At 37.2% G+C, this 19,139-nt stretch overlaps 1 long non-coding RNA gene across 1 annotated transcript; it reads left to right on the top strand.

Annotated features, from left to right (window-relative positions):
* The first annotated feature begins 818 nt into the window (after positions 1-818).
* Positions 819-2,759, top strand: LOC112213339. Its single transcript, XR_004462261.1, has 3 exons — positions 819-1,168; positions 1,267-1,807; positions 2,643-2,759. It is a non-coding gene; the product is annotated as an uncharacterized LOC112213339 (long non-coding RNA).
* The last annotated feature ends 16,380 nt before the right edge of the window (positions 2,760-19,139 follow it).

Raw genomic sequence — 19,139 nt, 5'->3', positions numbered from 1 at the left:
ATGGCGCATAATGCCTAAGAGGTTAATGTCGGAAGTTGTGTTTTATAAATCGGTTGTTACCATACCACTTTGATCTATTTGTTAGGATTTGTAACGCAGTATGATCTTGAATCTGCAACCTATAATACTACTATATTATCGACAGACGAAATATGAGAATAGACAAATTACCTTATGGACCTTCGTAGCCCAACGCGAATGTCATACCAACTTAGGAATTTGATACTAATTTTAGCGTCTTTTATTCACAAACGGCGGCCATTTGATAAAGTATTTATGAAAGAAGTATTAGTGAGAACTAAACAACAGTCATGTGCAAATGCATGTGTGCCGATAGAGAGGGGAGACGTTTGATAGGCAATTGCGTGCTAGATGGAGTCACGATATGTATCGCGCAAATATTTCTCGGAGGCTTAAGAGGTAAGACACATACAAATAAAGAAATAGACGAGTGAACAAAGCTACAGCGGTTTTTACTAGTAAATTAAATAATTTCAAAATCATAAAATATCTTTAAAAGTTTCTTTTACAGATACACCATGCATATATGTATTTCAACAAAGTAAGTTTATCGACCACATGTTTATAACTTGCGTTGCATCTCGCTGTTTACAGAAAAATCAGAGTTTAATAATTCACGTGAGGCATATATCGATAAAGAAGATTTCTGTAATTGTTACACATGTTTTCATGTTGCATTATAGTGATTTTATTTTTATCTTAAATCGTAATAATGTTTGGATATATAAATATGTAGTTTTACAAAATCAGGTAGATTCTTTTTATGGAAATATATTTGTTTATAATTTTGTCATAGAAGAAAATTTGGGAATCTTTCCCTAATTTCTTATATCGTTATTTTTCTCAGTTAATTTAATCATGGTAGTTTACTTTCAGCTAGATGGACTACAAACCTACAAACAAGTATCTATGATTGTTATTAATATAGAAAGAGGACATTTTAAATGTCTTTCTTTCATGTTAATTCCATTACCACTATACGTACATATAGAATGATAAAAACAATAATAATAGATAATTATAACAAACATACGTACTTGGTAATATTAACAGAATTGGCCATGTGAAGCCATGAAAGAAGAACTTACCAATTCCACTTTGAAAACTTCCACCACCTTCAGATTCACATCTGGCATAGGCAAAACAGGTTTGTTAATGTTAAATAGAAGAAGTTTGAACTTGTTGAACCTTTTTCTCTTCTGAATTTTCATATACAGTTTTTCGTATTTACATGTCTCCACAAAGGACGAAGCCGACAATAGTTTAAATTCCAGTATCGGAACTCTCAGAACAGTTCAGTAAATAGAAATATTATCTAATTTTGCGACTGCTGAGTCTTTGATTTCCTTGATTCATTCTTATGGTGAAGAGATTAAGTTTAGTATTAATCTCGGATAAAGCAGCATGAGGAGAGGCCTGTAGACGATCGAATAATGATGATAAAGAATTGTCATCCGATCCGTGCAAATCTGAGGATGTTGAGATTGAATCAGAACAGTTTATGAGTGTGTCGGTGGACTAAGAGTGACCAGATCTCATCAAGCATAAAGAGCCCGGATAGAAACTAATTCCACAAGATACACAAGTCACAGGTTTGTCACTATCACTAATCCACAAGATAATACAGCAATCGTTATAGGTGTAATAGAGTTCAATAGGACACTTATTCACAAGAATGTAAAACAGTCCGAGAAAACTAGGTTGGTAACAGTAGAATACACAGAGCAAAACAAGACACGGCTTAGCACAGCAATTACGAAGTAGCCTTAACACGTCACCTCGCAAGGTCAGCATTTGTTTGCTTAATCGCTTCAACTCAGCTTAAAAACTAAGTCGCGAGATAGTTTTTCATATAACTCGTAAACTAAGACCGACCGCTGGTTATATGCTCAGGAAAAAGTTGTTCAAAATGTTGAGACTTACAAGATACTTAACATTAAAAAATTTAAATATATATTAATTAATATTAAATATACTAATATTAAATATATATTACATTAAAATATATATTAAGATATTTAACATTAAAATTGTAAAGGGCGTTACATTGACAGATTCACCAATTAAGCGTGATAGCCAAATACCGAGTTCTTCACGATTTTGAATACTACAAACTGTGAATCGACATTAACTATACAATAGCTATAACATTTTTTTTTATTTATTTATTTAAATTTTACAATTTGTCCAGACATTTGGTAAAGTATTATAGCGGTATATTAATATATCATGTGGGTGGCTACTCCCAGCGGGGTACCATCATCGTGTTTGTTAGGTTATGTCCTTTGTGAGATCTGTTGGGCGAATAACTATAAAATGATGCTATAATATTATGACTAATAAATTGACACAATATATAATTCTATATTCCAGAATTTAAAACGTAATAGTTCAATAAACGATTCGCTTAAAGTTATTCACATTCACATTTTACAAAATTTCATTTACGTCGAGTAATATTAACGTTTCCATAGACTAGGCATGTTGTGTTTAATAATAACAAAATATAGTGTTGCAGAACGTTTATTATTGTTATAATAATGTAGAAGTGCACAATGTGCCATCTCAGACGTGAATCTTTTATATATGTATATATATATGTATGTATTTATTAGTTACAGTGTCAAGGTCACGGAATGTCCAGTCAACTATCCAGTCAACTATCTTCTCGTCATTCCTGTCACATAATACGTTTTCTATATTACACTTCTCTTTCCTCTTTCTATTTATAATCTTACTGTTCTCAGATAATACGTACTTCTGCTAGCAATTTTCTAGTTAATACCTGTTAAAGTTTCTTAAATTCCTACATCTGGTCCTAGCAATTAACTTCTGACTGCTTTTGTTCTCACTTCTCAGGTACTCCAATATAGTACTGTAGATCTGTATATTATACAATAGCATCTTACAGGCCAATGCCATTACTTCCTGCGTTTTCCAAAATTCTAGAGAAAATAATATAGGACTGTCTAAAACCAACAATAGGGAAAGAAAATTGAAAATATCCAATTGAACGGTACTCACATAACACAAACAAGACAAGTCAAATACCGAGTACTTCACTTAACATACAACTTACATGGGAGCAACATAGTAAGTCAATTATAGACAAAATATGGATAATAAGAAGACAGATATACTGGCTAACTAGTCGAAATTCTAAACTTAGCATAGGAAATAAATTACAAATATACAAAACGATAATAAAACAAATTTAGACGTACGGAATACCATTATGGGGGACAGCAGCAATGAGGCACATAAATAAACTAGACTCGCTACAATCGAAGATACTAAGAACAATAGTCAGTGGTTAAAGAAGAAATCGGCAACTACGCAGAAAAATACATCGCATAGAAACTCTCATAGAAAGAAGATTAAAAAGAAAACACCTTACTGACCTCACTAAAGAAATAAAATAGACAAATTCGAAGATGGTATTCCACTAGGGGTAGACATTCACTTTTTATTATTTAGCAATAAAGCTAAAAAAATTTACCAAATGTCCAGCTGGACAAATTGTAAAGTACAAATGTAAAGGAAATTTGGTTTCTCTCACGTATGATGCCTTCCACTAGCGACCTTCTTTGTGAGGCATGTAGCACCCTTCCTTACCAACTTACCTTTTTTCCTAGCCAATTAGCAAGGATAACCGTTGCCCTCGCTTTCCTCCTGAAAATTGCCATTGACAAATCCGCTTTCCGGTGGTCTTAGACACACCCATAACTAGTCGTGACCATCGTCACAGGAATTTAGTTGCTTCAGGTTTCTTGACCAATCAGCATCTCAATTTGTTGACCATCAGTCGACGTTTTAACTATTATCACTAAAACTTATGTTCTACGAGAAGAAATTGTTGGACTAAAGTGCATATTTTAATTTGTTAACCAAGTGTTATCGTCGGTACAACCACATCTTTGACGTGTTTCGTTGGCGAGCTTCTTCGCGATCGGTCGAACATTTTTGGTCCTTCAGATACACGTGCACAGTCTTCAAGATAGCAAGTTCCAAGAACGACGAAATCTCGCAGCAAGGTAAGCTCTTTAAAGTGTTTCGTCAATTCCTGTTCCTTACACAACACCAACACCCGTCAAAAGCATGGCGACCGCATCAAACATCGACTGCCTGCAACAAAAACGCAATCAGCATCTCGACAACATAAAGTTCATAACGAAAGACATTGACGATTACCAACAGTCCAACAATTATAACGTTGGTGCTTTAAAAAGATATAAAGCCCAACTCGAGTACGAGTGGAAACAATTCCGACTCGTCCAGGAGGAATTATACGACCTCGATGAAGAAGAGAATACTGAGGAACGCGAAGCGTTTGGCTATTACATATCCCTGGCTGCTCGAATAAGGAATCTCATAGAAAGCAGGGAACCATCAACCCCATCGACACCCACAGGCAGCGGATTTCCTGCGAAATGTTCGTCCAATAACACTCTCTCCTCGACAGCAGATAACAGTGACCATCTTGTCAATGCAAATAACAGCGACGCTACTGACCCTCGCCAGAAGAGGTTCGGGTGCCCACGACACATCGCTTTTCGCCACAGCCTCGCAATCGTTAATTTTCCAAAAATAACTGAACCATCTCCAACGGCCTTGAGGCAGTTAGTTGACACGGTCGAACAAAATCTCCACTCATTGAACAATTTAGGAGAGCCAATCAATTTAAATACGATAATTATCAGTCTGATCAGTTCAAAATTACCAGCAAAGATCGTGCAAGAGTGGCAACTCACGTTACCTGACAAGGAAGTGCCTCAGTATGCTCATCTACTGAACTTCCTCCGGAAACTGGTATACAACTTGAAATTGGTCTCTAAATACAGAGTGACAAGACAGACATGCCCCATCTGCCGAGGACCGCACAAGATTTGGGGATGTGATACTTTCAAGGCGAAATCCGTTAGCGAGCGCCTTAAAGACGTCGAAGCGGCATCCTTATGCACCAATTGCCTGAGTGAGGGGCACTCTATGGTAGATTGTTACGCAGGACCATGTCGTACGTGTGGACAATGGCATAACACGATGCTGCATAAGGACAAACACTCAAAGTCTCGTTCCGTTACATTCAGCCAAACCTTCTCTTCGTCGAACAGTCGATCCTCGAGACCCTCTTCGACATCCTCATCACCTGGTCTGGTCATCGGAAATATACAACGAAACACAGGTCGGAGACGTCACGAAGGGGCTCGTCTCCAGGATCACCCTCCAGCCATCGACGAACGCGTAAACAGTGATGTCGACGATCGACGATTCCAATGACAACTGAACCAATTAAGCCATTAGCATCCAACTCATTATACAGCGCTATATCGTGGAGCAGTGCTCTAGCATGAACTTCATAACAGGAAAACTGGCAAAATAAAGTACTCATCGTTGAAATTGTAGCCATTCTGGATTCAAAACCGCTGACTCCAAACTCCTCTGGTCCAAGTGACCTCCTGATCCTCATTCTCAGCCACTTCCTCATTGGCGATTCATTAATGAGTCTGCGAAAGCGAGATTTCAGGGACAGTCCACTCAACCGACTCTTCAGACGATAACACATTTACCAACTGAAACAACATTTCTAGAATCGCTGGCATCGGGAATACCTGAATGAGTTGACCAGTCACAATAAATTGAGCAAGGCCGACCACGGCATCAAGGAAGGCACGATCTTCAGCATCAGGGAGGATAATGTGCCCTCAATGCAATGGTCTTTGGATCGAGTCATCAAGGTCCATCTAGGCGCAAACGGGCATCTTGGGTCCAGACGTCAAGAGGCTCGTCCATTACCAAGTCAACTCGATCCCGAGAAGCCCGGACAATTGTTCAGTGTGAAAGCAAAATTTCGCAGTCGAGTTGTCCAACTTTAGTCGACCGATGTTGTTGAGCCGTGTAGCAATCCTCAGAAACATTCCCCTCTACTTGTTTCTTTTTGCTCACCGAGTTCTCATTTGACACGTCATGGTTAAGTTTTTACCAGTTTGAGTTAACAATCAGCGTGTTTTGTACTGATCACCATCTTCCTGCCTGTATGTTTTCATCTAGGGAAAGATGGAGGGAGACAGTTTCCAACAGGGAAGTCCCCTAAGGTATACTGTCCGGTTGGTAGATTGTTATTAACTAATTCCTTGAAATTTCCGGTTTATGATGAGTTGTTAAAGGATTCAGAGCAAGTGATGAAAATCTAAAAGTCTGAAAAGTCCAAAAATCACTCACCAACAGTAGGAAATCAGATGTATGAAACCAACAAAGAAGATTCCAGATTCCAAAATTCTTGTCCTGTACTATCATCAAAACGTAATGAAATCAGTAATAAAGAATTTTTAATTTCTATAGGACTAATCTCGTATATAATCTCGTATATAGAGGATGATCTCGTGCCCTTAGACATCATAGTTTTCCTCCTCCGCAGCATCATCGTGACAGAAAGAGAGTTCCTCTTGAGCAGACCTCATCTTAACTTGTACCGCACACTCTGCTCAATCGCTATCTTAGCTCATCGTCTAGAAGTCGAGTTGTACCGCCAAGTGTAATCGCAAGCTCTACGTACAGTGTCCATAACGAGAATTGTTAATAAATATATTGGTTAAATATATCCGAGTATTTCTTCAGCACATATCACGATCTATCCATCTCAAACTGTTTAACAACTACAATGTTTGAACAAAATTGAGCAAATAAATAGATATTAAATAGCACTGTAATTTAGAAATTTCTTTCTACTTTCATGTGACGTATAGATTATTTATAATTATTTATAATTATTTAATTATTATTTCGGATAGCGACTATAGAAACAGATTTTGTTTTCTAATTATTTTAACTGGATGAAAGTAACAGCAGCTAAAAATATAACAACGACATAAATCAAAATATATGTTGCCTTATTATAATTAAGTCGCAAATTAATCTTTGGTAAATACATATATACACATACGTTAATGCTGAAGGTAGCAATTACCAGTCTGGAAAGCACTGCCTCATTTCTTTTCCTCAGTTATCTGCTAATTTGTTGTTAATAATATTATTATTCAATTTCTTTCACTAATATAACAATTCTGAAGCGTTATTTTAAAGTCTAGTACCTTAAAATGAGGAAACGTTCAAAATGCCATAATTTCATGAATACGTCGATATGTTACTTGTGTTAGATGGAGATCATGCAAATTATTGATGTTTTGCTGCCCTCATTCAAAAATAGTCTTTTGTCTTCGTATGTCATAAATTATCCACGAAAATCCTCACGTTTTTGTTCCGTCAGATAGAACACATATTACAACATAACTGTAAAAGAAGCCGTTGCAATGAAAATAGAATTGTTGAAAAATTGTAGTCTACTAGAATCAAAGCGTTTTATCGAAAGAGTTCTTGACACTGATTACAAAAACTTCGCCTAAAGGGAGAAAAACGTACATATGAAACAAACAAACAAGATATATTCAGGACGAATATAATAATTTAAATTCGTACAGGTTAGTCAATTAGCTGTATTAATAATTAATGAGCTCCTCTAACCTGTATATTATTGCTTTCTGGATTGCCTCATCTTGCTCTAATAATTAGCTTTTGGCTACTTTCGCTTATCCTTGCTGCAAATACTCTAGTAACCTATAAAACTATATATCTTCATACCTACTATTATACCTTGAGCCTTATATTTTATTAAATTGCCTTTATCTTTGATTATAATAATGTCTTGTTTTCAATATGATACTAACCTGCACTTTTTTATTGCATATATTTTCCATCATTGTTTTACTATGGTATTTTTTGTATATACTCTAATCTTTCTTTACCGAAACTCTATTCTTCCTCTTTTAAATACTTTTCTCTCAGGTATTTTTTCACTAATCTCACCTCGTTGCATTTTCCTGATTTTCTCCTCGTATTTCTCTGTCCTTTACCCCGCATTCACTCTTTTTTCTCTTTCCTTAGCTCCCCGAATACAATGTAACTCAACGTCTACTTACATACTTAGACGTAAACATTACTTAAGATGCAACGCATCTGTTTATCTAACGACCTCGAGCCGTCGGCTGCACATCGGCCAACTTCGGCAAATTTCGGCGCTTCGCGAGATAATCGATTATCTCGATAGTTTAGACCATTACGTGTTCAAAAATCTAAAACTCAGCAATGGAATAGGTAGCACGCAATGGTACACTACTCGTTGACAGTCGTTTCGTTTCGTTTCGTTTTTAATTACGTTAACTAGTCAAATCCCTCTCTTGAAATCAATTCTTCGTTTCATTTCGTTTTCAATCACGCAAACTAGTCAAATCCTTCCTTTCAAACCAATTCTTTTCTCAATGCTCCACATATTTCTCATTGTCATACCTGTCTTTGTGATCCTGTCTTTTGTCCCTTCATACCTCCATTTTTTTATACCTTAATCCTAAATATGTATATTTCTTCTAGTAACCTATCATATCATCGAACCCGTTGTGTATCATTGTTGCGAATCACCGCTGCATATACGCGTATCATTTCTTTGATGTGACGGCAAAAAAAGTCTACAAATGAGCGTTCGGATCCGTTGCGTGTCGGCGTTGCACATCAATTTGGATGGGCAAAAGCATCGTTGCGTACATATCAAAACATGGTCCACAGATACAGAACGAACTGATCGGCCATGTGTTTGTTTTTTGTGGTTACAAAAGCTCGTGGACATACAGAAGGACGATGTAACAAAGTGGTAGAGAAACAAAACAAGTGAGTCGTTCTTCTGCAGGTTCACGGTCGAAGAGCAGGATGACACAATATAGTCCAGTCAAATTAGCCTAAGAAGAGGACAAATTCAGTATTAAATTTTCTTGCGCGAACTTATGCAAATTATTCTTGGGAATGAATTCTATATGTTTGCCACTCAAAATTTCTTGCATAGACTTTGCAAAAAATCTCCAAAGTTGTAAAAAACAGGTTTTTTTGCATATAACAACAACTCTAATAATCGGATTGCAAAAAGTTTCAAATAAAAATTGTTAAAATGGGTTAGTTCGTTAAGCCGTAAATTAATTGTTGAGATATGTATAATTTTCTGTGCTGGACTGGGTTAAATGCGTAGTAGAGATACTTGTATGTGAATATCAGTGTGTGGAGGTATGTGTGTGCGCAGCGTCTCGAAAACAAAGGAATGTAAACTCTTCAGTCAGTTAAGAGTCGGTTAACAGTCGGGTATAGAAGAAAGTACTGAGACGCGTGCGAGTGTGTATCGATGAATATCTTTGAAATCGTCCATGAAATAAATATATTGCTATTGTAATATTAATCCTCAGTATAAATTTAGTGTTCTTATAACATTATTTCGGCTTCAAAGATCCACAATTCTCAACATTAATAAAAACGGCCCGAAATCGCACTATTTTCTATTGCCAATTATTCATGTAAAATTGAGAATGCGAAGTTGAAACATTTTGAAAATGTTGTTTTTCTCCAGTCCAGTTTTTGATATAATTAATAATTTAGAATATAACCGAATAAAATCGGCTTTATGCTCGTTTAAATAATTATTTTAACGTTGAAGGGCCATTTTCCTTTATCCAATGGAATCCAAACTTCACAGAATTTTTTTATTAATTGGAATCATTCTTGAAAGTGGCAGTGGTGAAAATAAGAACCAGTTTACTAGACACTAGCCAAGAGATGTCTTTAGCCATTGGGTAGTTTCGTTGTTTATTGTTGGAATGGTGAAACATATAATCACAAGTGTGTGTGTGCTGTAAGTGTGTACACTGTAGTATGTGATGTGCAAAAACTCCGGACAAAACAATATCGCCGCTACGTGCAACCGTCAACCGGAATCAAATTCAAACTTCTCCGACCAGTATAAATAAACGATCATGCTCTCCAGAAAGTGAGTATCGATCATTCTTATAGCGAGTAGTATCGAGTATTCTCGATTATATAATAACTTGTCTCGTTATTATATAAAACAACACGTTTAGTCTGTGGCGGCACTCGACGACGGAACTTTCCGACGGCTTTGCGACACAAAGCGTAACAGCATCAAAGCGTAAGGCCGACATGCCTAATGTCCTCCCGCCGCGAAAGTCTAACGAACGCGTGCGTAGTCAGGATATCGAGGGGCAACAAAAGAAAATCAGTTTTGAACAAAAGATTCATTCAGTTTTAAACACCGAAGTGCGAGAGGTCAAGCGTAACATGAAGCAAAAATAGTCGAGAAGCGTGGATTGTTGATTATTGATTGTTAATCGTTGAACATTGAGAGTATTTCTTGGGCACTTACACTTGAAACCACCTCAAGTCATTCACCACAAACTGGTGATTCTATCAATCTGTGAGGTACACTATGCACTGATTTATTTAAAAAACAGGAGAGGTATTATCCAAACAAATTATTGCATTTCTTTAGAATTTAATGTATATATTAATTTATAAGTTAATATATGTATTAAAGAATGGCATTGTCGTACTCAAATGGAGAGATTCGTGAGATTTATCAAAAAAGCACACTTCCATCATGGTACCAAGTACAAGAAATATTCGTAACATTCATGCTGCTTTTACGAGCCAACAGTCATCTGGAAAATTGAAACCACTAGCTGTTCTTGCATACAATAAAGTGTAGTATAGATTATTCGAATTAAGTGGTTTCTTATGCCACTACAATTAGAAAAGCACTCAAACGGAAACTTGACATTCAGCTTCTTTTGGGAATTACAGAAAAACGCTTTAATAATTTACAAGACTACGACAAAGAACAATACAAACAGAAAATTTAGAGAATTATTAGTTATGAAATTATTAAGGCTGACTGCTTATGTAATGAAATCTTCTGTTTAACGTAGATATCATAATATTGTCATCTGAAAAATGTGCTTCTGGACTGTTGAGGTTATCTGATAGAGGAATAAATTTATAATACAAATATATATTGAAGTAAGTATAAGTATAGGTATACTATATGCTGATACAGATCCTCACTCTAGCAGTGTTACATTATAATAAAATATAATAGGGAGCAGGTTGATACATTGACAGTAAAGGACAATACCAAAAAATTAACCTTGGTGTGTAACTCTAGCTGAAAGTTACAAGAAACGGCAATAAAAGTCTACTTATAGCTCTTTTGTTTCTAGACATTGTGACCCAAAATTATGTAGTATCGGGGAGAAGGGCCTAAGAAACGTCGAGCTAACTATAGGCAATGTCGCGAGTGTCACGACCGGCATACTTCAAATCCGACGGACTGACGATAGAGATAAAGATGTGGCGGCACTCGACGACAATGTATATCGCTAAAGTGCCTAATGAACCATCAACATCCCAACAGTCCTTCCATCGAAGGTTCTAGAAGAAAGAGCACGTGGCAACGATCGCGGACGCCTAGCAAATGCATGGAAGGTGGGGATGTTGAGGGATGAGAAAAGAAAATAATCGGATCCGATCGAAAGTAAAATCATAAGAGTCAGTCTTGGAAAGTCACGCCTAGAGTTCGGAAGTAGATTGTGAAGTGTATTGATGTTAGAAAAAAAAATAAAGTTTTCTTTTTTATTTTTACCTTAAATTCCTTTTTTTACTTTGTTATTTTACGTGACAATACCGACGCGAGAGAAAGCGAAGGGAGGTATTTAAGATGGTAAATACTAACGAGGCTGCGAACAGCAGAAGCACAGCCAATCAATTGGTCAGCATGCGTCCACTGCAGCCCCAGAGTATGACGTTATGATTTGCATTATTGGAGGCGCAATTCGAGGCAGCGGATATTACGTGTAACAAAATAAAATTCGTGAACCACGCCAGATGTCTCGAGATTTGGCACTTGAACCAAGTCGAGGACATAGTGATAAGTCTCCCGGCCACGGGACGATATAAGAAATTAAAGAACGAACTTACCCGCAAACAGGCAGATTTAGACAGTACGAGAGTGTGAAAGTTACCGGAATGTGAAGAAATGGGCGACAGAAAGCCGTCCCAATTTTATCAAGATTTAAAAAAACTCGCCAGCCCCTCACGTCAGACGATTCTATCCTCACGCTTTCGAGAAATCGACTACCAGCTCACGTCCAGTACGTCCTGGAGGTTTTGGAAGATCCCAAAGTGGAAAATTTAATACGGATAGCCGACCGGATAAAGGAATCATGTCCAGAGAAAGGACGAATTGTCGCCATCGAAATAGAAAGAACGGAAGACAAACGGCAACGCCGCACTTCGGACACGATGAATGACAGGTTGTGCCGAATAGAGGCACAAATCAACGCGTTGAGGCTCGACATTCGTCGTTGTCGGCGATCAAGTTCGAGACATCGCAAATCGAGTTCGAAAGACAGATCGTCTGTTATTATCACGAGGCCTTCCGAGACCGCGCAAGGGAGTGCCGGGCCCCTTGCAACTGAACCCAGCGAAACGGGATCAGCCGTCCGTAAACGCGGCATGCGGTGATGGTTTTGGTATCCCGCCGCATTTTCGTGACGGACAAGGCATCGAGGATCTCTTTCCTCGTGAACACTGGTATCGATATAAGCGTATACCCGCGCAACAAACTACGCAGACTCGCGTACAAGCTGTTCGCGGCCAATCGAGTGGCCGGAGCAAACCGAAAACGCCTTTCGCAAGTCGAAACGCGTCCTCTCTAACGCCACGATGTTGCCGCATCCAGTATCGGCAACAGCGCGTGAATGACAAATGGCAACCGCTAGGATTCGTTACAAAATCCTTGACTCCTGCGCGATTAATTCTGTACTTAGAATAATTTTAAATACATTTGACAATATTAAGTATCAACTCTTCTCGTCATTATTTAAATCATCCACCACAAATTTAAAAATAGAATAAGGAAAAGAGAGAAAAGGGCAAACAGAAAATTAAACTGCTAACATGTTCTTCTATAATAGTATTTTAACATCAATATTGTAATACGCAATGTGAAAATGAAAAAATTGGAAGCAACCGAACTACGAATAAAACTGAATCACTTCGCATGCCGCGAATAATGCCGCAAATTCCATGCCGCAGAGCGAAATTCCGGCATTATTGCCGTAATCACGAAACGAAAACGAGACACCTTTTGACCGAGATTCTGCGAACGAATAGCGTTTCGTTTCCAAAACGAATTTCGTTTGGCGGAAATTTAAACAAAACCCGAAACAACATGGCGTTCTGCAACTGTCGTTAATCCTTTAAGATAAAAAAGATTGACGTAAAATTTTGACAGAATGAAACTTCACGATAAATTCAGGTGAAACGATGCGAAATTAGAGCGAAGCTTATAATGGGAACATAGTTTGCTTGTCTGTTGTCATAAAATGAGATATACAGAATACATTAAAAAATATAGTATATGTAATACGAAACTTCATACTATTCATGTTATTATGGATACAATATCACAATATGTTCATATATTTAAATCTCATCCAAAAGAGATTATTGTATGTAGAACACAGTTTAACTGTATTTTGAATTCTTGTTTATCAGATCACAATTGATAAGTTGAGATTAGGATGACTATCCTTATTTAAAACAATTTTGTGACTGTTACTTGCTAATATACTTCACATCCTATGTACATTTTAAATATGTTACGCAAAATCGAAGTTACAAGGAACAATAATAAGAATTCAATATTTCAATAACGCCTTTCACGATTATAATTAATTATTTTTCAAAATGTCGCATGTGTGTTACATCTAGCACCCCTCACACAAAAGTTTACCAATTTATAATGTATGTACTACATATATGCACCTAGTAGATTGACCAGTTATGATTTACAGATTATATTACAGAATTCTATTTTATGATTTTATAATTTTTCGTTAAATAGGATAACCAAATAACTTGCAATTAGTAAAATTTCATTTATTTTATCGTCAAACTTGTGCAAAGGAACATATTAATACTGGTAACTTTAGTGACTTGCAAAATTTCAATAGTGCAAGACAGGCCAGATATTCAATTGCAATTGGTTGCTATCCATATTTTCATCGGTCTTACAATAACCTTATGCTATCAATTATGAATTAAAAAGTTATGAAATCACAACTCACCCAAGGCCAATGGTTATGACTTCTTTTCGAAGATCCATTGAAATCTCGAGTTTGTTGTTTGAGACACCCAGTTACCACAAAACATAAACACCACTTTATTACAGCCGACGTAAACAAAAGATGACAGATTAACAGAATATTCTTCAAATTCTCGGACAACAAACACAGGCTTACACACTCACTGTTTTAAAGTCACAGTCTATCGTCGAACTTTCGCCAAGTAACTTGATACGTACATATATACTTCCCTCGAAATCAGTTTACGACGATAATACATACGTGACATGTTATGTTGCAACCGAACGTAAATTTCTCACGGGAAATACCTCGATATCGTTTATTTATGCGTCTCTCAAATGCGAATTTTACTATACACCTCGTTTAAGGTACGCCATTTTGCAAAACGATTATCACAAGATTACTGCTTACATCGAGATCGAGAATAGATTCGCAGGAAGCTAGATGCCACGATTTGTTCCTGCGCTTTACACCTTTCCGGAGCTGTGATTGGTTAATTTCCTGCTGCCATATTTAGTCTCGCCGAGAATCGCAAACGTACGTCAGAAGCAATGCGAGGCAATTATTTAACTTATTTCATAATGTTATTTATTATATATCGTGAAAAGTTCTGAATATTCGGATTCTTCGGTTTTCGTTTCATCGTGTATTAGCATTATCGGCTCTCGGTATCGAATTGACAAACAGAATTTTTCTCATATATTTCTCATAAAGTAAGTCACATTAAGTATATGTATATGTATGGTCGAAGCAATGCAATTAAAAATGTTTCTATTTTAATTGGAATTATTTATCAAAATACAGACATTTTACCAAGTATTTATTTTATAAATCATATATTATATATACATACATATAAATATATATATACACACATATATATACATATGAATATATATACACACATATATATACATATGAATATACACACATATATATGCAATACAATAGAAATACTTTCATGTGCTATTATACGTAGTTCAATAGATTACATTTCACGGGCCCCGTGTTGCACCCGCGTTGGTTTCGTTCCTGTTTCCGACGTATGAGTGTAGTGGCAGTGATTCGCGTGACGCGACGTAACTTTCAGCGCTTGTTTTTTTTCTCTGTTTATGCGTTGTGTGTTCGTTTGAATGAAAATATCGCGAGTGTTGCAACAAAAACCACGCAAAACAGAAGAAGAATATGGGAGCAGAAGGAATTCCAGGCTGCAGCAGAATGCCCATTGTCCAACAGGGTTTCGTTCCATGGTATCTCAACGGGGTAAGATAACTCTTTTAGTACGCTTCAAGGCGCCTCTTTCCAACCAATTAATTTGCGTTTAACACCATTTTAACTTCGTATACTCAGAGAAAATATCGTTCTTTTGTATTTTCTAACTCTATTCTATGTATAAATTTACCGCGACGGGTCGTTTTTACGGATTAACGTGTCTTATAAAAGTGTTGCGCGAAATGTTAATCGTATATAAGTCTTGAAACATTTGCACTAATCTCATAGAGGAACGTAGTTGGTACCTTCCGGGCGCCATATTGTATGCTTGTTATATGAACTTTCCAAATATCTTACAGTTAAATGGTTGGATTATTTATTAGAATAAATAACACAACACTGTTTTTGATTTATTGTTAATGAATTTATAGAACCATATTGTTTTATATATATACACTATCGCTCAAAAGTATCCCAACATTTGTTACTTTTGATATTATGTTATTTAATTGCGCAATCAAATTGATAGTATGTGACGATATACAGACGTAATCATTATACAGGGTGGTTGGTAACTGGTGGTACAAGCGGAAAGGGGGTGATTCTACGCGAAAAAAGAAGTCGAAAATATAGAATAAAAATTTTTTTTAAATTTTTTTTTTAATTTTTTAAAAAATCTACAGTGAGATCCGTTATAACGAAACGTGATAAAGTGTACACGTACCGGGCGACAATTGAAAGTCGATTTTCTCGAAAACAAAGCCTCAAACGAAAAATTTTTATTCTATATTTTCGACTTCTTTTTTCGCGTAGAATCACCCCCTTTCCGCTTGTACCACCAGTTACCAACCACCCTGTATAATGATTACGATCTGTATTATTATCTTATTCCTATGATGTGGTTTTAACAAAGGTCGTAACAAAACTAAGGTCAGAAAAAATTCTTTATTCTCAGACTCTGTACGAAACGAATTACATAAACAAGTTTTTTCTATACTTATACAAGGACTAGCATTATATTAATTCAAGCAGTAGCGTTTAGGAAATTTTAATGAAAATCGGGTACATATATTAATACCAATGATGTGTATATTAATTTCTAGCACTTGTAAAAATAAGTTTGAATTAATATACCTTATAACCATAGCCATAACCTCTTTCTCACAGCTTGCTGCTATTTTCGCGACGTGATTCGACCAATGTCAGTTGCAACCTCCTTTTTAGAAACAAGCGTCAAAGTTGGGAATTTTCTTTGACGCGTTTCTCCAGTTATTTAAGAGAGATATTTATCGGGTAGAATCTGTAGTCATTTTTCATATTAAAATTAGGGATACAGTCAATATTGATTATCCTTGCAATCGAGATTGGTTCTAATGATTACGATAATTTAATGAAATCTTGAAATTATTTGGAAAATTTCTCGAGTTGTTTTACGACGCAATCAGGCAATCGCGTTACGTTAACTGCCTTTTATAATAATTTGAAAAAAATTGAACTCGACGTTTTGAGAAATTCAATAATCACGATAATATCGTTACAACTGTTTCAATTTATGGAAACAATGGAATTGTCATCCTGAATTCGACACGAGTTTCCGGAGTAATACTCGCATTAATTCATCATTAACATTAACATTAACATTAACGTAAAGAAGAACAAGGAGGTTAATTAATTAAAATTTCTCATATTGTAAAGCTGTGAAATAGCGTAATAACTCTGTCAGAGGTTTGTTTCCTAAAAGGTTGATGCTCGTGGCAACGACACGCGACGTAAATAAATTCGCCAGTGGATTATATTTTCGAGTTTTATTCCGTGTAAAGAACTCGGCCTCTCGAAAAGTGGGCACGCGAGTTAATTAAGGGAGTCGCGCGAGAGAATTAGAAGGCGGTAGCGTTAATTAAAAGAATCGCACTACTGACTACCTGTCTTAACGGTCAGCAGGAACAATGCAGGAGTAACAAAAGCCTGGTTAGCATTTTCCTCATAAATCGCCTTTTCAAACCCGCTCATACGGAAACGAGAAAATCAGAGATTATTTATTAGGGTTTATTGCAATTATCGAGTGCCCGACCTTTTCATCGACCGTGCTATATCCCGAGTAAGAACTCATACTGGCTTCGCATCTAGGTATTCGTTTTCATTCTCGTCTACTCTCTAGCGCCCTCTGTCCTAGCAACACCGCGCATACATAGGCGGTGCGCGATTTGAAAAACCCCTGCCCTCATCTAGCGGCTCATTGGACAAGTTACGCCTAGCCTTTCGGGCGGCAGCTCGCTTAGGCGACGCCACACGATGCGTGCATCGCGCCGCGTCGTTACCAGCGAGGGCCACAAGGAGGCGGAGCTACCAGCACATAGCTCGGTCTCAGCTGGTTGGCTCTCCAGCCGATTATCCCTGTACCGTCTCGGCACCTATTTCTACGGGTACCGCCTGCACCGACAGTCCCAGGTTTCCTCTCTGACTCACACGTTTTGTGTTTTGCACAATTATTCTTTGTGTAATTATCCTTAATAATAAAAATGTTCGATTTAAATACTTGAAAAATAAACGAGAAGACCGTTGTATAAATGCGTTAAACGCAATAATTTCAACTTCTCGTAATTGGTAATTTAATAAATTCGACAAAACGAACGCGGCTCGTTATTTCCTCGAGCATCGATGGTTTCTTTATATCCAATGATCCACTCAAGAAGAATAGAATTCGAAGATCACAAGGGAACATAACAAGTTCATTTTGTTGCATTTTGGACGTTACTTGGCGCGTGAGTCGGAATGTCCCGTGTCGTACGTTTGGATAGGCGAAGATTAAATTACGTTCTTCCCGCTGTCTTCAAATTCTGCGATTCTGAAATTTGATCTTCGCGCGCTTGGAAATTGGCGTTCAAATAAATAACGAAGCTATGCTTCCCTCCTCGGCATCGATAAACTATATCGATCATATTACATTTTATGGTTTGCCTATACATTATTTTCAGTCGTCTCGATGTTTCTCGCGTGAAGCGCTTCGTTGAACAGACTCACAGTTCGGCTGACGTTTTACGGGCCCTGCAATAATGGCTCGTAACTCTGTTCGCCTATATTTCACATTTATTGTCAGACTGTAGCTGTTACGTAACGAACGGGTCCACGAGCTCGAGCTCGCGCTCGTGACGTACGTGCCACGAAATATTGTACGTATAAATGATACCGATGCACCGCTTGTTCCTATTCTCTATTTTTACGGCTGTGTTTTGTTTGTGTTAGTTTTTCCAAATTATGCAAGTTTTCCTGCTTTCTTCGTTTTAGACGGGCTCTATCGCTCGAGCTTAGAGATCCAATCACTGTCATCGAATTTCGTCGAGTAATCGCTGTTTCTCAAAATTTCACTGCTTTCTTTTTCTCTTTTAAAGTGATAAATAAATATGTCGGAGATGAAAGAACACCGGAGTCTGTAATTGAACAATTGTAGTTATTCAATCCGATTGTAATTGTTCGAGAGTTGTGATAATGAGCTTGGGCTCGAGGCGACAGTCAGTCGCCGAACGTAGCCGCGGTTACGGGATGAACGCTTTGTCTAACAAAGGTATGGAGTAATTCTATAGCTCTCCTTAAAAGAAAGATTTGTCCCGTGGCTCGCCACACGCAGACCCTATTCTTCGAGTAAGATGATTGTCAGATGTCGATGCGTCTCCGCAGTACATGTTCAGCTAGCTCGTGGGCCCGTTATAAATCTTAAGATTTAGTCAACTAAAGTCCTTCAAACAGACAAACAGTCTTTGTCCCAACTACGGGAAAATAGGGGAAACCTATTTTTCAACGAGTGGCGTCTCCCACTAGCAACTTTCCCTCGAGGGCGGCTAGCATCTTTTTCTAACCACCGATATGGCGATTGACCAC

This window comes from Bombus impatiens, unplaced genomic scaffold, assembly GCF_000188095.3.
Source record: "Bombus impatiens unplaced genomic scaffold, BIMP_2.2 scf_0621, whole genome shotgun sequence".
NCBI lineage: Eukaryota > Metazoa > Arthropoda > Insecta > Hymenoptera > Apidae > Bombus > Bombus impatiens.
The sequence above is the reverse complement of the archived record's forward strand: the minus strand, read 5'-3'. Positions and strand labels throughout refer to the sequence as shown.